We start from the raw sequence: 19722 nt of genomic DNA, 5'->3' as shown, positions 1-19722 counted from the left end.
AAATAAAGGTCTAGACACATGAGGAAGACTCTTAGCAGGAGACAGCTCTGGATTCTTACCTCTTACCATAATTCCACACTTCCTAGAAGTTGCCATGGAACTTCATGGTGACAAGAGTCTGAATTTCGCCTGGTATCAAATGAAGGAATGTCACTTATTTTAAGTACTGTTAAAATAACTACGGGAATGGAACATTATATATTATTAACTCATAGAGAAGAATTATTGTTTATCTTAGGTCAACCCTTTTTATATATTTGAGAAATGTAGACAAAACTAAGCATTCCATTTTTTATCTGAGGTACTTCTTTAGCATTAATCATATGGTCGAATTTGCACTGGATGCTGCAAAAAGCTAAAATGATGAATACTGAATAAGTAGCTAGTGGCATCACCCAACAATAAATCATACTTTTTCTACCTGCCCAGTTGTGCATTGCATATAGAAATGTTAGTCACAGACTGAAAAACAGTGCTTATCATAAATGACAGTTTAATTCTATGCTCTGGTCACTTTGCAAAAGTAGCTCTGAAAAGGGCATATGGTCCAAAAGGTAATTGGACACACAAATACATACATATATACACAAATACACTATATATATATATATATTTCTACTTACACATACAGGTACATGTACGTACATATTTCTTTTTCTCTGGAGTTGACAATACTCTATGGTGTGTCAACCTTGGCATGTGAACTACATGGTCAATTTAACATATTTAACATGGTCTTGTGTTATCTTTTAATCCTTTAGATTTTCAGCCTTTCATAGAATGATAGAATCATAGAATGGTTTGGGTTGGAAAGGACCTCAAAGATCACCTAGTTCCAACCACCCTGCCATGGGCAGGGACACCCTCCACTAGACCACGTTGCCCAAAGCCCCATCCAGCCTGGCCTTGAACACTTCCAGGGATGGGGCATCCACAGCTTCTCTGGGAAACCTGTGCCAGTGCCTCACCACCCTCACAGTAAAGAATTTCTTCCTAACATCTAATCTAAATCGACCCTCCTTCAGCTTAAACCCATTCCCCCTTGTCCTGTCACTACACTCCCTGATAAACAGTCCCTCTCCAGCTTTCCTGTAGGCCCTTCAGGTACTGGGAAGCCACAATTAGGTCTCCCCGGAGCCTTCTCTTCTCCAGGCTGAACAACCCCAACTCTCTCAGCCTGTCCTCATAGGAGAGGTGCTCCAGCCCTCATATGTTCATATGTTTGCATTGTGTACAAATTCATGGACACACTTGTACACACATACACACAAACACACATGTATACATTTATATTCCAAAGCCACAGTTTATTTCTACAGTCCCATAAGGCCCCATCTGAACCACTAGCCTGTTGAAACGCTAGTGTAACCTGTGCTATTTAGGTTATCTCAAGGGGACAGAGTGAGAGTCCATTAGTGTATGACTAAAAAAAAGCAAAATTTGTCTTTCTTCACCTCCAGTACTACTACAAAAATCCATATTGTGTGCCTAAAGGAAATACAGATGGTTGCAGATATTAAAATATGCTTTACGACACACCATAGGTAAAGAAAAACATCTGCCTGTAGGATTCTGTAGAACATATACACAAATTGTACACTAAAAGCAGCCACAGTAAGTCCATTGTAGTTTGCATAAGACAATCTTTTTTCTTAAAATGGTAGCATGCATTTCACATGCAATCAGTTTTATCTACTTAATACATTTTCTGATAAAGATAGACATGATTTTAGGAAAAAATATTAGGAAAAATAAAAAATTATGAATCTGTATTTTATGTTAAATGAAATTGAAACATGTTACTTTATCTGATCAACTGATAAGTATAAAATCTAGATTTTAACTTCAGGCAATATTTATATAGGAAATATGTGGATTATTGCTGTCATGATTTAACCTGACTGGCAGCTAAAACAACCACACAGCCATTCACTCAATATCCCCTCTGCAGCAGGATGGGAGAGAGAGTCAAAAATGGAAAAAAAAAAAAAAGTAAAACCCATGGGTTGAGATAAAGACAGTTTAATAGGACAGAAAAGTAAAAAAATAACAATAATAATAATAATAATGATAATATTAATTGTAATAATTATAAACAAAACAAGTGATGATCAGCACAATTTCTCACCACCCAAAGTCAATTCTCAGCAAGACCCTGAGCTGCCCCACCTCCCAGCCCACCCCCAGTTATATATGGAACGTGACATCATATGGTATGGAATATCCCTTTGGCCAGTTTGGGTCAGCTGCCCAGGCTGTGTCCCTTCCCAGCTTCTTGGGTGCCCCTCACCTTCTTCTTAGCAGGGCAGCGTGAGAAGCTGAAAAGTCTTTGACTGCTTGGCAACAACTGAAACATCAATGTGTTACCAACATTATTCTCATCCTAAGTCCCAAACACAGCACTATACCAGCTGTTAGGAAGAAAATTAACTCTACTCCTGCTGAAACCGGGACACTGTAAAGTAGAATATATAACTTGCAGGATAATGAAAATTCAGTGAACTAGATTAACATCAAGCTTCTTGTACTTGGAATATTTAGACACTTCTCAGACAATTGTGTAATTGTGAGTAGAATATATGGATTATACCCAAAATTTCATGCAAAAGATGAGAAAGCAATTCTGGAGTTAAAATATCATCTACTGACACAAAATATCCTCTGAATAGTCCACAGGCTGTTATTTGTTCATTAAAGAGATACTTTGAAGTCATACATCATGAGTCCTTCTGGAAACAAAAGAACCCTCAAGACAACTACATTTTATGTTTAAATTAGATGTATTTTTAGCACTTTACTAGCCTTGAAACAGTGGTGTACCACTTATGTTTCAGACCCAGCCACAGTGCAGGTGGGTTGTCTCAATTTCTGTCTTGTTTTAATGGTCATTTCAGTCATATCAACATAGCTATATACCTCGGCAACTAAAGAATAAGGTACGTCTTTGCTGTCTGAAATTACAGAACATGCTGGAGTAGCTTCTTACTATTTACTAGTACAGGCCTTCTAAGTCGACATGGTCTATTCTCTTGGAGTCCTGTGTCAAAGTAGTAACTGCTATAAACAATGATGTGTGGTCATTTCATAGTTTGTGTACCATTCAGTTGCACAGATTCATAGCATCGTAGAATGGTTTGGGTTGGAAGGGACTTCTAGTCCAATCCCCCTGCTGTGAGCAGGAACATCTTCAACTAGATGAGGTTGCTTAAAGCCCCATCCAGCCTGGCCTTCAACACTTCCAGGGATGGGGCATCCACAGCTTCTCTGGGCAACCTGTGCCAGTGCCTCACCACCCTCACAGTGAAGATTTTTTTTCCTAATATCTAATTTAAATCTACCCTCCTTCCATTACCCTTTGTGCTATTGCAACAGGCTCTACTAAAAAGTTTGTCATCTGTCTTATAAGCCCCCTTTAAATAGTGGAAGGCCACAATAAGGTCTCCCTGGAGCCTTCTCATCTCCAGGCTGAACAACCCCAACTTTCGCAGCCTGTCTTCACAGGAGAGCTGTTTCACCCCTCTGATCATTTTCCTGGTTTATTCATCAACAATTTATTAATTTTTTTTAGGAAACATTCTGGCGATCTCCGGTGAGTCTATAATACAGGACTGATGGGCAGAAGAGATTTTCTCAAACTTAGAAGAGACAAAGAAAACATTCTGATTTGCCATATACAGCAGCTTATCAAAACATTACCTGGAAGAGGATATACTAGCTGTAAAATTTTGTTAAATACTTTTCAGAATATAATATCCAGTTTAGTTCTTGTTCATTTTCTCACACTGCTCACTTGGCAAATCAACATTAATGCCAGAGATGATAGCTACAAATGTTTGTTACTAAATATACTTATTTTATGCTTTTAATGAATCCAGAATGAGTGTGAATGCCTGTGAAATACTGCTGCAGTGACATATATGGAAAAAATAACCAATGATACTCTGTATATGTCACAAAACAGAAGATGCCATAGTTAGATTCCTGTGTAAAAGCAAGGTTGAAGTCATACTTCAACAGTAGTATGCTGCCGATCTGCAACAACATAGCACAAACTAAAAGTTCTGCTTTTCCTTTTAAAGGAGAAGTAGGTTATAGGCATTGACGAGTTTTCTTCTCTTAAGGAAAAATGTAAAGGAAACTTAGTACTAAAGAGTGCTTGTGTGGGAATTTACTACACCGGAGCTGTATTTGTCCCTCTAATTAATTTTGAAAAATGTATCACCCATCATGTTTTCACTATCTGTTGGACATTTTTCTGTAGCAAAGCCAGAAAAGATTTAGCACATTTCCCTTACCTTCCATGTTTCAGTTTCCCAAGTGTGACTTTTTTTGAGTCACTTTTCTTTGAATTCAGTACCAACTCCTCAGACTGAGTCTTGAGCACACTTCAGTCATGTGTGCTTATTGAGGCAATGTATCCAAGAATAAAAAAACCTTGCTGCATACAGAGATGCTGCATTTATGACCACTGCTTTCTAGGCTTCTCCCAGCTGTGAGAGAAGGGAAAGGGGATTTATTTGACTAATCCTAGACAGCACCCAAGGTTTGCCACATGGTCTCCACATATAGTCAAGTGCAACAAACATTTCTTATATATGATACCACTCAGTTTTACTGAACAGGTGATAAAATAGGTCTGATGGAATTCCTGGAATTCCTACTCTCTCGATTGGTGTAAAGGCTATTAGATTTGACTAGTTGTAAACAGCTACATTTCACATGTTTAAAGTTAAATGAATTCCACATGGGGAAAATCCTGTGCAAAGAGTGACATATCCCGTTCCTTTCAATTCTTAACATTTTAAATATTTTCATAGCATCAGCCTAAGAAATTACCTGAGAGCAACAGCTAAATGACTGCTGGAGTATCACCACTACTTATTATACTTAGCCTTAGAGTCTTCTTGTTGACGTTTTTCCTCCTTCATCTGCTTGTTATACCTTGTATATAATTTAAGATATCCTTATTTGATTTATTTATTTATTTATCTATTTATTTTGCAGTTAGAATTTCATACACAACACAGCCCTAATCCTTCCTAAGAATTACTCCAAAGTAAAATAATCAGCAACAGCTATGGTAAAAACAGTGATATTAAGGGGAGGAAACAACAGATAAATTCCCCGGGACTAAAGGTTCATACAAATCTGCAGGTGCTATAGTGGCTGATTTCCACTATAGTCTGATTACAGAAGGCTTATCCTGGCGGCAATTTCTTATAAACATAATGTAGATAATAATTAGCTTTAGAGAGGCTTTTTCTTGTCAGAGGAAACTGGAAGAGGAGAAACAAGATCTATATATATGCAACCACTGATATAGATGTAGAAGAACTATCTAAAGAAGAAGAGCCTGTGATGGAGGCTATAGAGTTAACAGGAATTTAATGTAGCAGCAAATGATTCCTTTCATTTCTATTACATTATTTGCTGCAAAATAGAGATCCAACTATAGTCAGTACTGATGGAGTTGTTTAAGCTGGAAAGGACAAAAAGATTTAAAACTGAAAAGAGCATTGATGGAGTAAATGAGTTAAAAGCTGCCAACATAAAACCAAAACTTTTAAAAAATATACATTTTAGGTGATTTTCTGCCACATTCGCACTGAAACAATTAAATGATTTGTCCTCCAGACATCAGCTCTAAACAGCATTAGCTTAAACCTGTGGTACAAATTTAAAATTGACTGAATTATGGACCAATTCTAGATCTTGGCAAGGCCTAATCCTGCAAAGACTCCTTGCTACAGAGATTATTAAGCAAAACTGGTAAAGAATATAATTATGCAAGTATTAAAAAATGTATTTAAGAAATTATTTTCAGTAGGATTTAGACATATACTTAGACATGATTGTGTGTTTAAGTGGTTTAGAGAGCCTGTTCTGAAACATGGAGAATTCATCTCATAAGAAAGTTTGTAAGACAGTTTTGATCATAACAGACTTAATTTTAAGGTCATTATTTTCAAGCATTATATACTGGACTGGACAAAATCTGAAGATGTGTATACTGAAAATTAGAAACCAGCCTTTTCAGGGTGAATCAAGTATTCAGAAAGGTCTTTCTTGTAAACATTATTATTTTTTCTGTTGCTGCAGATAATGTGCACTTATTTTGTAGATAACAAATATCTTCTAAGCTCCCACTACTAAATTATTTTGGTTTACTTAGCATAACATATGAATTAAATAACAAGCTATAATTTCAGAAAAAATACTTGGCATCATAAGATCAGATAGCACTGTGCCTCTTAAAGCATTTATAGAAGATAGGTACATGATCAGCAGAGTGATTGCTTTTCCTACTTCAGTTTATTTATGCTCACTTCCAAGATGAGACACATTTCAAAATAAAGAAATCAGTGAATTAATAAAATTATATTTCTGCATGCTATTTTGTTTTTATTTCTAACATAATTATTTTATGGGTGTTTATAGATGTTTTTCACACATTTATAGCAATTTTCATACTAAAAGATCTTCAGAAATATTAGAGACCTTGATGTACAAACTCATGGGTTAAAAAAAAACAAACAAACAAAAACAAAACAAACAAAAACAAACAAGCAAAAAACCCCACGACACCCAAACAACAAACTAGACATGTTTTTGGTTTTTGGCCACTTGGTCAGACAGTACACTTGGAGGATTAGGCTAATATTATTAGGAAATACCTTCCTGAGTACACAGCTCTCTGCAAATCTGATGATTTAGCCATTCAACACCATCCAGCAGCTTAGCATTTCAATGGAATGGCTGGACTGGCATTTACTGACAATTGAAGAAACCTATGGGGATCTTTTAAAGTTATGAGGTAGATGAATCAGGTCACATGCAGAATAGACATATGTAAGATTGTGCTCATACAGATGCCGGTGATAGCTTTCCAGTGGGCTCCATGAACACTATAGTGAGATAAGTATTTTTCTCTGTTACTTTCGTGTGTATATGTGAATACGTGTGTGTTCGTCACATAATCTTCCTTTATTAATAATATTGTATTTCCAGGAAGGAAATAAAATGACTTCTAATCTGAAAGATGGCTCCTTTAGACTAGAGTTTCAAAAACAAAGAACAAAAATCCTGCTTTCTTCAAGAAGCCTACAACGCAAGAATGGGATAACATGGAACAGGATACATCAGGAACTGGGTATGTTTCGGTTTTATTTATCAGGCTTCATGCAACATCTTGTGGGCCATAAACCTCATTGTGGAAATTATATTCCAGTCTCAGCTTTGTCTTTAAGAATGTCAGCGATAAATAAATGACAAAATATATGACAACATGGCAAGTCTTTTGATGAATATCCCCAATATTTAAAATAGCAATACAAGATGACATATGCCAATGCTGATTCATTTTTCCCTCCATCATTACTCTGTCATGATGTAGCACATCAGTCAATGGAAAAAAAGATATATAGGACCGTTTTACAGGTGATCAGATTGATCCGATTGATTGGCATATGTAGAATCATTGACCATGTTGTGTCTGATGGGTGAGCATTTGTCTGACTGTCAGTTTTATTGTGTATGCTATTGATGTGATTGAATCTGGGGCTATCTGAATTATACTGAACATAGTGTGGTGTACTTTGAGGAAAAGACAAAAGACAAAGTAATGAAAAGACAAAATAAGAAAAGATTTTCCCTGTGTATTAGCAGATCAACATATGCAAAGATAGATGGCATGTATCTTGGACAAGTGCCCAAGCTGAAAATATGTCACTCTGGATTTCTCACGGTATATATAAACAATGAAGTGCAAGAAGTGAATTAAGAAATAAGAGTTAATGCAGTACAAATGCACACCAGCATTTACAATAGATACTGTTCTTAATGATCAGTTATCTGTTCTGGAAAGGTTACAAGAGAGAAAGTTGTTGGCTGTTAGCTTGGGCAGGCAACATCTGCACTGTGCTTAGGAATAGCTGAGCTTGTCTGTGTGCTGCAAATAGCTGGGGTTTCTTCCCTCCCTCTCCCCCAAGAATGGATGAGTTTCCCCTTTCTGAGTGAACAAAACAAACATATTCCTTCTGTGCTCGGAGTGGAACTTTACTGTCTGTAATTTGATCTATTTTACATTTTCTGCTCAGGTATGTCTCACTGTGTAATTATAGTTTGTCTCTGTCTTAGCACATTATTAGTCTGGGTTAGTGATGCTCCTTCAGAATATCTCAGAAAGAAGAAAATGGTGTGAAAGATTCATGAGCTTATGGAACAACAACAGTTTTACAAAATTGTTCCTGTTTGATCCTTCTAGGTTTTGATCTTATTAAAAACTACATGACCATTTTCCTTACAAGACAAGCTATGCAACATCAAAGACATAAAATCTTCAGGGCAGCTGAGTTACACAAGCTGAGGATAATTGCAAAGTCATAGACGGCCAAGACTTCAAAATGTTAAGAGATAGATACCTCCATATTAGGATACACATCGTAAGATATCTAAAAACATCATAAGATTCCGAAGAAAGGACAGTTTCTGGAAAATAAAGAAATCACTGATTTTAAGAGTGAAAGGCTAAATGACTAAAATTGGATATATTTTGACTCATCTGCAATATCAGGAAATTTTAACCATGTAGGTTTTTTTTCCAAAAATGAGTCAGCTAAGACAATTTAGATAAGCTACATTTCATTTTTTTAAAAAATGTATATTTAATGGTTTATTATGAGTTTTAAAAGATCATTTAAAGATCATTGTAAGAGATTTCCCAGTTCCTTCCTAAAAGTCTGCTATGAAGATATGCAGCATATTGCTCTTGAGAGCTGTAAAATCCATAGACAAGTTTTCATACATTCATTTTACTTTCTCTCCCTCAAGGAAACTGAGTAGCTTTTTTTTTTTTTTTTTTTTTTTTAATATATCTGAAAAATGTTCACTCTAAGAGGTATGTCAAAGAGAAGACATAGATGATTATCTATGAGAAGACAAAGATGATCAGAGGGCTGGAACACCTCTCCTATGAAGACAGGCTCTCGTATGAGAGAGCTGGGGTTCTTCAGCCTGGAGAAGAGAAGGCTCCAGGGAGACCTAATTGCAGCCTTCCAGTACCTGAAGGGGCCTACAGGAAAGCTGGAGAGGGACTGTTTATCAGGGAGTGTAGTGACAGGACAAGGGGTAATGGGTTTAAGCTGAAGGAGGGTCGGTTTAGATTAGATGTTAGAAAGAAATTCCTCACTATAGAATCATAGAATCATAGAATGGTTTGGGTTGGAAGCAACCTCAAAGATCATCTAGTTCCAACCCCCTGCCATGGGCAGGGACACCCTCCACTAGACCACGTTGCCCAAAGCCCCATCCAACCTGGCCTTGAACACTTCCAGGGATGGGGCCTCCACAGCTTCTCTGGACAACCTGTTCCAGGGCCTCACCACCCTCACAGTGGAGAATTTTTTTCCTGAAGTTTCATTATCAGTCTTTGAACATGGTACATTAGATATATGGCTCTGCTTTCCCCAGCCAGGGTATATTTAGAATTATAAAAACATATAATCATTCTGTTTGGAAGATGTGTCTCAAGGAAGTCCAGTTCTAGATCCTGCTCAAAATAGCAGATTTATATAATCATTTAATAGATAATTGATTACAAATCATGCAGTCTAGTCCCCTAGCATTGTTATTGAGTCTTACAGATGTGTCCATTTAACAAATATTGTGATAATTCCTATTATAATTAATTTGTCATTACACAGAGTTTACTTGAAAATAGATTTAGAGAAATAATGACTTTTGAAAAGTAAAAACAACACTTTAATATTGCCAGTTAAAGATAGTAACTGCTGTATGTCTTTGCCCCAATACACAAAGTTAGAGCATTTCAGAAGAAAAGTGTAATTAAAAATACATGTGAATAACTTAGGTGTCTGAGGACAATAGAAGCTGCATAGGCACTGTTTCAATAGATCTGTATATCGAAGGCACATCACTGAAGTCTTCAGCACTGAACAACACAGTTTGTAAAGCTGCTTTCAAATACTAGGAGCTTACAACTGTCCATGGTTATGCTCTGGGCCAAAAGGTCCCAGATACTAGTCACAAGGTTAACGAGCTCTGTGCCAGTTATCCATGCCAGAAGCTAATAGATTCCTGTCAGCAAGCTAAATTATCAATGAGAAGACAGAATAACAAGTGGAATGTGCAATATCACTTTCTTGCCTCCTAAAAAAAAAAAAAACCTAAGAAAAAATGTTTTCATTTCCATAATAAAAAATCTGGATCTGATCAAGAGATGGTCTACACCTTCTGCCATACTACTAAAATGTTTGTCAGAAAGACAAATGCTTTGTGGAAAAGAAATTAGCAAATCCTTGATGTTTACAGGTGTCATTTTCATCTCTGATAAATTTGAATCGAAGGAAGAGAATGCAACCCTGACATATCTGACTAGGAAGAAAAGCATGAGTAAGTCATAAGAAAGGAAATTATTGTTTTTCCTTGGTTTCCAGGGTTGGTCACTGTCAATTAATGTAGTTTCAGTTTAGCTGTAGGTTTGCTTGTTAATCAAAGCCTTGTCTTCTGCTAACTCTCTATGGAGTGTTAAAGAGGATTGCTTTCCAACAGAGACTTGAAATCAGACTTGAAAAGTAACGATTGCTCCTGGCTTACACAGAGCTGATTTATTTTTAACAAGGATGAGCTGGTTCTCAGAACACAGTAATATCTATCACTGACCATTTTATTTACATGAAACATGACTCCATTTTTTTTTAATTATTACTTATTAAATATATAAATTATTAGCTTATGTGTCCCTTACCTTGCAACATAAAGACAAAGCATTCATGTCAAAATCAGCTGGCAAATACTCCATACAATACTCTGAAAAAACAGAGATAACCAGCTAGCAAAACAAAAGTTTATCTTGCTTGATTTTATTTCCATTTAAAAAAAAAAACCCAACAAACAACAAACAAATGAACAAACAAAACCAAAAAAACCCACCACAATCCTCTTCAGAAGATACAGGCAAGGAAGGAAAGGTGGTGGTGTGGCCCTGTGTGTTAAAGTGTGGTTTGATTTTTTAGAGCTTAACAATGGTGACAACAGGGTTGAATGTTTATGAGTAAGAATCAAGGGAAAGGCCAACAAGGTAGATATCATGGTGGGATGTTGTTATAGACCACCCAACCAGGATGAAGAGGCAGAAGAAATATTTTGTAAGCAGCTGGGAGAAGTCTCATGATCGCTAGCCCTTGTTCTTGTGAGAGACTTCAACTTACCTGTTGTCTGCTGGAAGTACAATACAGCAGAGAGGAAAACTCCAGAAGGTTACTGGAATGTGTGGAAGATAACTTTCTGACAAAGCTGGTGAGTGAGCCAACTACAGGTGGTATCCCGATGGAGCTGTTGTTCATGAAGAGAGGACTTGTGGGTGATCTTGTGGTTGGAGGTTGTCTTGGGCACAGCAATCACAAAATGATACAGGTTTTGAGTTTTAAAGAAGTAAGGAGGGGGGTTAGCAAAACTGCCACCTTGGACTTCTGGAGGGCAGACTTTGGCGTGTTTAGGAGTCTGGTTGCCACAGTCCTTTGGGAGGTAGTTCTGAAGAGCAAAGGAGTCCAGGAAGGCTGGACATTGTTCAAGAAGGAAAACTTAAAGGCACAGGAGCAGACCCTCCCCATGTGCTGAAAGACAGGCTGGTGGGGAAGAAGACTGGCCTGTTTGAACAGAGAGCTTTGGCTGGAACTCAGGAGGAAAGAGAAAAGAGAGCCTTTGGAAGAAGGGACAGGCAACTCAGGAGGACTACAAAAATGTCATTATGCAGGGAGAAGATTAGAAGGTCTAAAGTCCAACTAGAACTTAATCAAGCTACTGCCATAAAAGGCAATAAATAGTGTTTCTATAAATACATTAGCAACAAAAGGAGGACTAAGGAAAATCTCCATCCTTTATTGGATGTAGAGGCAAAAGTAGTGACAAAGGCTGAGGAAAAGGGTGAGGTACTTAATGCCTTCTTTGCCTCAGTCTTTAGCAGTAACACCAGTTGTTCTCTGGGTACCCAGCCCCCTGGGCTGTAAGACAGGGACCGGGAGCAGATTCCCCCATAAAAAAAGGGGAAATGGTTAGAGACCTGCTACACCACTTAGACACACACAAGTCTATGGGGCTGGATGGATCCACTCAAGACTACTTGAGGCAGCTGATGGAAGTGCTCACCAAGGCACTTTCCATTATTTATCAGCAGTCCTGGCTAACTGGGGAGGTCCCAGTTCACTGGAGGTTAGCAAATGTGACTCCAATCTACAAGAAGGGCCAGAAGGAGGATCCAAGGAACTTCAGGCCTGTCAGCCAGACTTCAGTGCCGGGGAAGGTTATGGAGCAGATCACCCTGAGTGCCATCATTTGGCATGTACAGGACAACCAGGCAATCAGGCCCAGTCAGCATGGGTTTATGAAAGGCAGGGTCTGCTTGACTGAGCTGATCTTCTATGACAAGGTGACCTGCTTATTGGATGAGGGAAAGGCTGTGGGTGTTTTCTGCCTGGACTTCAGTAAAGCCTTTGACACTGTGTCCCACAGGTTCTCCTGGAGAAACTGGTTGGTCATGGCCAGGACAGGTGTACTCTGGGTAGAACACTAGCTGGATGTAAAAAAATTTGCTGGGTAAAACACTGGCCGGGCCCAAAAAGTGGTGGTGAATGGAGTTAAATCCAGTTGGTGGCTGGTCACAAGAGGTGTTCCCCAGGGCTTAATACTGGTGCCACTTCTCTATAATATCTTTATCAATGATCTGAATGAGGAGATCGAGTGCATACTCAGTAAGTTTGCAGGTGACACCAAGTTAGGCAGGAGTGTTGATCTGCTAGAGGGTAGGAAGACTCTGCAGAGGGATGCGGATAGGCTGGATCGATGGCCCAAGGCCAACTGTGTGAGGTTCAACAAGGCCAAGTGCCAGGTCCTGCACTTGGGTCACAACAACCTCAGGCAACGTTACAGGCTTGGGGCAGAGTGGCTGGAAAGCTACCTGGTGGAAAAGGCCCCGGAGGTGTTGGTCAACAGCTGACTGAACATAAGCCGGCAGCATGCCCAGGTAGCCGAGAAGGCCAACAGCATCCTGGCTGGTATCAGGAATGGTGTGGCCAGCAGGACCAGGGCAGTGATCGTCTCCCTGTGCTCAGCACTGCTGAGGCCACACCTCGAGTGCTGGGTTCAGTTTTGGGCCTATCACTGCAGAAAGACATTGAGGTGCTGGAGAGTGTCCAGAGAAGGGCAGCAAAGCTAGTCAACGGTCTAGAGCACAAGTTTTATGGGGAGCAGCTGAGGGAACTGGGGTTGTTTAGCCTGGAGAAAAGGTGGCTGAGGGGAGACCTTATCGCTCTCTACAACTACCTGAAAGGAGGGTATAGCCAGGTAAGTGTTGATCTCTTCTCCCAAGTAACAAGCCATAGGACAAGAGGAAGTGGCATCAAGTTGTGCCAGCGGAGGTTTAGATTGGAAGTTGGGAAAAATTTCTTCACTGCAAGCTTAGGAAGTGTGGGTTGAATGAGTGGACAGTGAGGCAGGTAGAAAACTGGCAGAATGGCAGGGCCCAGAGGGTTTTGATAAGTGATGCAGAGTCTGGTTGGAGGCCTGTATCTGGTGGTGTGCCCCAAGAGTCAGTACTTGGTCCAGTCTTACTCATCAATGACCTAGACAAGGGGAAAGAGTGTACCCTCAGCAAATTTGTTAACAATAGTAAACTGGAAGGAGTGGCCGACCCACCAGGAGGCTGTGCTGCCATTCGGGGAGACCTGGACACACTATAGAACTGGGCAAAGAAGAACCTAATGAAATTCAATAAGAGCAAGTGTAGAGTCCTGCACCTAGGAATAAATAACCCCAAGCATCAGGACAGGTTAAAGGTTGACCTGTTGGGAAGCAGCTCTGCGGAGAAGGACCTGGGAGTCCTGGTGGACAACAAGCTCTCCATGAGGCAGCAAAGTGCCCCTGTGGTCAAGAAGGCCAATGGTCTCCTGGGGTGCATTAAGAAGATCGTGGCCAGCAGGTCGAGGGAGGTTCTCCTCCCCCTCTACTCTGCCCTGGTGAGGCCATATCTGGAGTGCTGTGTCCAGTTCTGGGCTCCCCAGTTCAGGAAAGACAGGGAACTACTGGGGAGAGTCCAGTGGAGGGCTATGAGGATGATGAGGGGACTGAAGCCTCTTTCTTATGAGGAAAGGCGGAGAGAGCTGGGGCTGTTTAGCCTGGAGAAGAGAAGACTGAGAGGGGATCTAATCAATGCTAATAAATATCTAAAAGGTGGTGTCTATAGGAAGGTGCCAGACTCTTCTCAATGGTGCCCAGTGACAGGACAAGGGTCAATGGGCACAAACTGGAACACAGGAAGTTCCATCTCAATATGAGGAGAAACTTCTTCATTCTGAGGGTGACCAAGCACAGGGACAGGCTGCCCATAAAGGTTGTGGAGTCTCCTTCTCTGGAGAGATTCAAAACCTGCCTGGACATCATCTTGTGCAACCTGTTCTAGGTGATCCTGCTTTAGCAGGGGGGTTGGAGTAGGTGATCTGTAGAGGTCCCTTCCAATCCCTACCATTCTGTGATTCTGTCATTCTGTGAAAGGGTTATCAATCATTGGAACAGGCTGTGCAGGGAAGTGTTTGAGTCACCATTCCTGGAGGTACTTAAAAGACGCATAGCTGTGGTGCTTAGGGACATGGTTAGTGGTGGACTTGGCAGTGCTAGTTTAACAGTTGGACTTGATGATCTTAAAAATCTTAGTTATAAAGTCCCTTGAAATCAAAGGAATCTTTCAGCTGATTTCAAATTACTTGAATCAGATCTTTTAAGTGGAAGAGTCAACAGTAGGTACTTTTTCTGCCAGCAGAAAATGTCTCTTGAGATTCTTCATTTGGATGCATGTGCATCCATTTTACTTCTTTTGCTCCCAAGTGCTTTTGCTAAGCTGAGATTCTTCACCATTTTTGTACAATTCATAAAAAAAGAAAAAGGGAAAATAGTCTTTTCAAGATCACTGAATTTCATATAAACCTGAAACTTGTTTCCTATCTGGTGTGAGTGTACAAGGGACAGTAACAAAATCCTGTAGTATTTCTGCTGTATGTTTGTCATTGCATGGGAATTGAGAACTGAGGAAAGATTCAGAGTAATTATACATACAAAGAGACTAGTAAAACTTCTGGGACAGTTAAATACAGAGAAGGTATGCACTAAATCTTTACATCATTACATCACTACATCAACCTGCAGGTCGAGAGAGGTGATTCTACCCCTCTACTCCACTCTCATGAGACCCCACATGGAGTACTGCGTCCAGCTCTGGGGTCCCCAACATAAGGAGGACATGGAGCTGTTGAAGTAAGTCCAGAGGAGGCCACAATGATGATCAGAGGGCTGGAGCACCTCTCCTATGGACACTGGCTGAGAGAGTTGGGCTTGTTCAGCGTGGAGAAGAGAAGGCTCTGGGGGGACCTTATAGCAGCCTTCCAGTACCTAAAGGGGACACCTTTTTTTTTCCTGTGAAAGATGGAGAGGGACTGTTTATCAGGGAGTGTAGTGACAGCACAAGGGGTAATGGGTTTAAACTGGAAGAGGGTGGATTTAGATTAGATAGCAGGAAGAAATTCTTTACTGTGAGGGTGGTGAGGCACAGGAACAGGTTGTCCAGAGACGTTGTGGATGCACTGTCCTCGGAAGTGTTCAAGCTCAGGTTGGATGGGGTTTTGGGCAACCTGGTCTAGTAAAAGGTGTCCCTGCCCATTGTGAGAATTGCACATAAGAGGTCAAAAACGCTGGTGTTTGCTTATCAGTTATGCAATATTGTGGATAGAGATCCACAAGTTTGGCATGAGAAGCAGCCATAAGAGGGAGTTTTAGTGGCAATATGGCCCTGTTTTGGCCAGAGAATGCGGAATAAACAGATAGACGGTTTCTACACAGAATCTTGAAGGCCATGGTGCCCAGAGTGAGACCCTTGCTTAATTATCTGTGAAATGAATATTAAAATTGACACCTCTAGTTATGACAATGAGCAAAAAGAAGTATATGCTAAATATATACAACTATAGTACTCGACCCTCCACCCAAATCATGTTAGATGCCACCCCAGGGAGGGGACAGCTAAGGCTGGGGTATAAAGGACATTGAGGAAGTTACCCTCAGTGGGAAGAGAAGAAATTGAAAACCACACATCAGACTCACACCCTTTATGCAACGCCCATGTCAGGGTGATTGGAGCTAGAGGATCTTTAAGATTCCTTCCAACTCTAACCATTCTATGATTCTATGATTCTATGATCTTTGTTCACAGTCCAGGGAAGCTGACATAAAACTTGTCACTATCTTAAGCTGGCTTTAGAAGACAAACATGTTAAGCACAAGTTTATGTAACAAAGGAAAATCAGCCAAATATCTTCTTAGATATTCAGTTAGACTGATTTGGCCACTCACAAAATATTTAGAAGACCACAGTCACCTTCTCAATTTATTTTTTAAGATGGAGTGTCATATTATTGACTCTTTAGATTATTGCTTTAAAAGAATTACTCTCAGAGTTTGTTTCTTTTTGCCTTCCTTTGAAAGTCTGATATTCTCAAGTGGATAATGATACGACAGGTGCACAGTGTATTTTTATGCGTTTTGCAATTACTGAATTGATTTTTGTAAAGAGCTGTTTTTGGAGCAACTGTGCATCAGTTTTGAAATGTGAAATATTTATCAGAGATTGGGCTTTAGTTTAGTTTTATACATTTCAAGAGGCTTGACAGTAGTAATCTCTACCTCATAAAGGGACCTTCCTGACCCTGATGTTCTCAACATATTTTGTGGCTGTATCAATGTGCTGTTGAATGTAATTTGGAGCAAGCTTCATCTGCTTTGAGTCTAGACCCTTGCAAAGGCTAGGTGGTTTGCATTTCTCTTCTCTGAAGCCTTCTGGAAGCCCATGTATTTTCTCTGTATTTGATCTGTAAAGATCAGTTATTTTCCAATAAATGACTCTCATAAGACTTGGAGAAACTTTGGTGTTTGTGAATAAAAACTATGAGCAGTTCTGCACAAACATATACATGAAGAAAATAAGTAGACAATGTCAATTCTTAGAAAGCATTAGAGATGTAGTATGAGGCAAAAAGTACACAGCAAAAGAGCATGACAAGAGATGTCCTATATTGCAGTGACACAAGCACCATAATATGACACAGGTTTTGAAATGTAAAGAGAAAATGCCTCTTCTTTGCACAATAGGAAAGAACTGACAAGATTTATCTGTTTAACCTGAATATAGTAAGACAGAGAGAAGCATGGACAATGAGGTGAAGTAATGAGAGTCTAGGAACAAGGAGATGCAAGATTTGGGCTCCCTTACCTCAGGTAGTGACACATATTCAGCTCTGACACATGTGCGCTAGCTATTTACTCATATTGCACCAGATGACTCTACCACTTGTTTTCAGGAAAGTAATTTGTTCAACTCAATTACTGCAGTCAACCACTAGATACTTTAAATTAAGTATCATCTGTCTCTTATGCAAAGTTCTCACTTCACTTGTCTCTTTGATTGTTTCAGATGCCACTTTGTCTTACAGGACATAACATAAAAGGCATCAGACATTTATCAAATATCACAATTTCTAGTTCTGATGATGTGCAAATTGGACTCCCATTCTAGGAAAAGAAAGGCAGCCTTGAGGATAAGACTCTGTCCTGTGACTTGGGAGCTCTGTATTAACTTCTTGGACCTAATAATGGCTGATTATATAGTTTTCATTTCAGATTCTCTGAAGTACCTACAGTGATAACACTAACCCAGTTCTTTTAGTTGAAAACTCTGGTGAAAAAAAAATCATCTCAACTGCAAGTTTAGAGAGAAATACACATTACAGATCCATTCTACTTGTGGAAGATCAGATTTGAATGTAGATGAATAGGTATCATAATAAATACAGTACAGTGACACCAAGACAGGCTGGAATTTATTTATCTAAGTAAGATAAGTAGTTTAAAATGGGAACTTTTCTTAAAAAGAAAATTGTTGTTGATATAGGTCTATACATCTTTCTGGAAATTTAGTACATAGTATTAAGTGCTATTTACCGTCAGGGCAGAAATACGTTCCTTTGCACAACCCACTCCCTTAGATGAAATACTTTTTGCCATTATTTAGATAATTCAGCTGTGTAATACATTATCTTTATTTTTACATGAGAGAATAGAGACACACAATTGTACTTGCTCTCTCCACAGAAATGCCAGAATTGCTATACTTCATATGTTTTCTGCTCTCTGGAGGAATTAATTGGCTTGAATCCAAAGGGAAGGAAATATCATAAACTACAAAGTATTTGTGGGCTTGAGATGAATTTTTCATGCCCTTGGATCACTGACCGTGATGAATCAAGTGGCACAGAACAAGAGATCAATCAAGAACAAGTGCCAGCGGAAGTGAGAAGCACGGCAGACAAAGTGATGTCAATGTCAGAAGATATGTCTGCTGTGTGAAACACTGACTCATCTTTCACCAAACTCTCTAAATATGGTGATACCATTTTGAAATTGTTGACTTAACTTGCTTCAGTGAAACTATGAATATCAAGTATCTATCCAGTAACAATTCTCTGCCTGAATGCAAGCAAAGCTAAGCCTTGCATCCTGTCAGCTACCTTCAATCCTACATTTCTGTAAAACTTAGCTACCATGTGATCAAAAATATTTCTTACATTCATGTAGTCTGTGATGATACTTCTCTCTTATGAGATCCTTAAAGGTATTTGCAATAACATGCATTTTGTAAAATATTCTACAAAAATCTAAGGTACCTAGTGCAGACAAAATTAATACTCTAAATAATTACTGGTTCACAGTTTTGTCATGTGTCAAAGCTAAATTTTCAGTGGGAAAATGGATGAAAAGATGATTGCAGGAGGACAGCAATTGCTTGCTGTTTGCCTCACTAAAATTAAAAAAGTTATGCATCTAACTTGCTTTAATAAAAGTGAAACATACCTAGAAGTTTCACCTCTGGGCATGTTGAAGGCTACTGTATTGGCAAGCACTGGTATTAGAACAGGGAACTCCAAAACTAAATTCATCAGTCTGCATGCGCTAAAAGAAACAAGTTTTTTAGACTGGGGACTGAAAAAGTCTCACATGCCCAGTGGGTTAAGGTCTAAGGAAGATATGCTCAACACTGACCATCAGACTATAAATTTTCAATTTAAAGGGGAGCATTATTATCACTAAAATTATACATGGTTTTAACAGAATAAAAATATCTTCTAAACAAATTTAAGTGAAGTTATCATATATACCATATAAAAAAAGAGGAAACATTGATAAATTCTGCAATAATAGAAACTGGTACTGAATACAAAAATCTATTATGCTCAAGAAATCTCCACATGAATTACAGCCACCCCTACCAAAATTTGAATTCTGGCTATTCACACCTATCCTTTGACAACTAGTCATTCTAGCTGTCTAGTCATCCAGTCTTCTCTCAAGCAATGGAAGGCATTAAATATCTCAGGGATTGTGCACCTCTACTCCATCAAACATAGAGAAAGCCTACATATCCAGACTAAGATATTTTCAGAAGCTGGAATTAGGCAAAATGCATTTTGGCACTGTTACCTAAATTTCTCCCCACAGATTTTCCTGCATGCTTCTTTCTGGGAAATCCCAGAGCTGCAGAAATCTTGAACACCTAATTAGGTCATTCATATTTAGGTCTATCAAGTTTTAAAATAAACTGTTATTTGT

The 19722-nt window shown here is 39.1% G+C and overlaps 1 protein-coding gene across 1 annotated transcript in view; it reads right to left on the bottom strand.

Annotated features, from left to right (window-relative positions):
- Positions 1-19722, bottom strand: part of RIT2 (Ras like without CAAX 2) — a 190629-nt gene that overhangs the window by 153910 nt on the left and 16997 nt on the right. The gene's annotated exons all lie outside the window — the stretch shown is intronic.

The sequence above is a fragment of the Grus americana genome, chromosome Z, assembly GCF_028858705.1.
Source record: "Grus americana isolate bGruAme1 chromosome Z, bGruAme1.mat, whole genome shotgun sequence".
NCBI classification, from domain to species: domain Eukaryota; kingdom Metazoa; phylum Chordata; class Aves; order Gruiformes; family Gruidae; genus Grus; species Grus americana.
The sequence above is the reverse complement of the archived record's forward strand: the minus strand, read 5'-3'. Positions and strand labels throughout refer to the sequence as shown.